General features: G+C 42.5%; 1 long non-coding RNA gene across 1 annotated transcript; it reads left to right on the plus strand.

The window, feature by feature from the left end:
• Positions 1-341: 341 nt before the first annotated feature.
• LOC138925300 (uncharacterized) lies at positions 342-2,142 on the plus strand. The gene is made up of 2 exons (XR_011441235.1): positions 342-510; positions 1,655-2,142. It is a non-coding gene; the product is annotated as an uncharacterized lncRNA (long non-coding RNA).
• The last annotated feature ends 340 nt before the right edge of the window (positions 2,143-2,482 follow it).

Below are 2,482 nucleotides of genomic sequence, written 5' to 3' on the forward strand. Positions count from 1 at the left end.
CAGCAAGTTATGGAACCTCTTTCTGCTCTTTTCCCTCATCTGCAGAGTGAGAATAACAATAGAAGTTAGCTCTGGATTTGTTGTGGGAATAGAGAGAATGCAGATAAAAGCACTGAGCACAGTGCCTGACCTATGGTAAGAAATGGCTCTCTATGTGGGCTAATACTACTTCAAGCAGCTTCCAATGAAAGGAAGAATGAAGGACTATAATTGCTTTAGGTCGGATGTGAGATGCCTGACCATATTTACTGCGAAGGCAACTTTTAGATGCCTCCGTTACCACACATATGTACTTCAATATTTTGTTTGCATGTCAACCTCCTGAACAACTGTGAGCTTCTAGAATCTAGAAGGCAAGACAATGTCTTACTGTTCTTTGCATCTGTCCTAGTGCCCAGCTTCATGCCAGGCATATGGCAGGTGTTTCATTGAAGTTTGTTGAACTAAAGAACCAAGTCATGAGAAAAGAGCCTGAAGCAGGAGAGAGATCGAGAGCAAGTGTTAGAAAAGGTATATGTGATGGAGTAGGTTTCAGGAGTGGGCAGGAGGGGAAGGGACCAGAGCACAGGTGGAGGGATCAGCCTTGGATGGGAGAGGGTTAATAAGAAGTGGGATCCGATTTCTGCCCCCAAATGGCCATCATCACGTTTCTATTAGGGCTACGCACACAGCCAGGCACTAAATATGTCCTAGGGATTATTACCAAGGCAAGGCCTGGGAAAAACATTGGTAACAGAAAGAAATATCACAGAGGACTTTTCTCCAAGAGGGTTGGGACCAGTATCTGTGTTTATATTCTAGTTAAACTAGAATATGATTTTTTAAAGAGAGAATTATAATTTTCTCATACAATATTACTTTTCCCTACATAACATTGTGAAAATGGAACTGCTCCAATGAAGAGAAATGAGTTGCTGAAGGCCCCAATTTATATAAATGGTAATTGTAGTAAATATCTTGACACTATCTTGTCGTTATTTTAGAAATATTTCATTTTTTCTTCATCAAAAGTTATATTAGGGGTAACAAAGCACCTGTATTGTTATTTCCCTTTAAATGTGGATTGCTCTGGATTAAATCATTTGGAGTAGACCAAATGCGACAATACCATTGTTTATGCATTAAGAAGCAACAATAATGTTCCAGCCACAGGGCTAAGCCTGGGGACACAGAGATAAATGAGGCATGAGCCCTATCCTCATAGAAATCACATTTTTTATTACCCAAAACATAGCTAATTGGAACTTGTCTTAAGGGTTCAGCATTTTTTACAGCAGCAGGGTATCTCCTGGGGTTGGTCCACACTGAGCCCAGTCTTCCATGCAGCAGATGACATTTCCCATTTCTGTGATGGCTCAGTGCTCCCACTGAGTCCTCCCAGGCTGCACTGGTGGGCACAGGCCCATCCCTTTGGAGATCTGAAATGTGTGCATAAACAGAAAGCACTACAGAAACACCTGTGGACCTGTGCTAGGGGTCAGGCGTGTGGAATAGCCCAGGAGTTATCTTAGCACCCTCGTTTCTATGCACTGGAGGATCTGTTCCTGATTTGAACCCTGTGCAGGAAGTTGTACTACTAGAGGGAATTTACATGTTCTTTTCCAACTGCTCCCACAACTGCTCTTTTTCTCCTCTCTGCCCCCTCAATTGCCAGAGCTCTTGCAGATGAAAATACTCCCATTAGAGAGACAGAAAGCTGCAGCATGATGCATGGCCGGCATTTTGCAGAACAGGATGGAAGCAAGCAAGACTTTCTAGGCTGTACATCATTGGATAAAGACCTAGAAATCAAAGATGTACCTTAAGTACAAACTTTTGGGCAAACGCATCAGCAAAGCTCAAGACTCAGTGGAAAGATACTGGAAGAAACAGCAGACATCCCATCACCAGTGCTGCACATGTGACTGGAGTGCAGGATTCACAGAGGCAGGTGAAGACTGTCCCAGACAAGGGGTTGGTGATCACCAATTTCCTCGTAATTACAGAGGACATTTATTCAAGGTTGACTGTGCACCAGGGGCTATGATAGTGCTCTGCACACCCAATCCATACTTACTCCAACTTGATCCAAGACAACCCTGTGAGGTGGCTATTGTTACTATCTGAGTTGTACCAATAAAGATAGTGAGATGCAGAGAAGTACATTAACTGTCCAAGATTTCATGGCCAGAACTCAAATATGTCTGTCTAACTGCCCTGCTCGTAACTACTACACTCTACCACTTCCTTAGGGAGGACCAGGAAACAGAGCAGCACCATCACTGATCCTTCTGATCTGTGGTGTGCAGGTATTTATAGTATTCTGTCTAGCTGTAAGTCATACAGTATGGTTTTTATTCCAGAGTGGAGTCAGTCACTTGAAAAAAAGTCCTTTGTCCTTTCATAAAATATACCTGCAAAACAATACCTGCAATACTCCTGCAGATAAAAAACAAATATAAAAATTTCAGCAAGTACCTGGAAACCACAAAAATTGGGACAT

The sequence above is a fragment of the Equus caballus genome, chromosome 7 (genome assembly GCF_041296265.1).
Source record: "Equus caballus isolate H_3958 breed thoroughbred chromosome 7, TB-T2T, whole genome shotgun sequence".
Taxonomy (NCBI): Eukaryota; Metazoa; Chordata; class Mammalia; order Perissodactyla; family Equidae; genus Equus; species Equus caballus.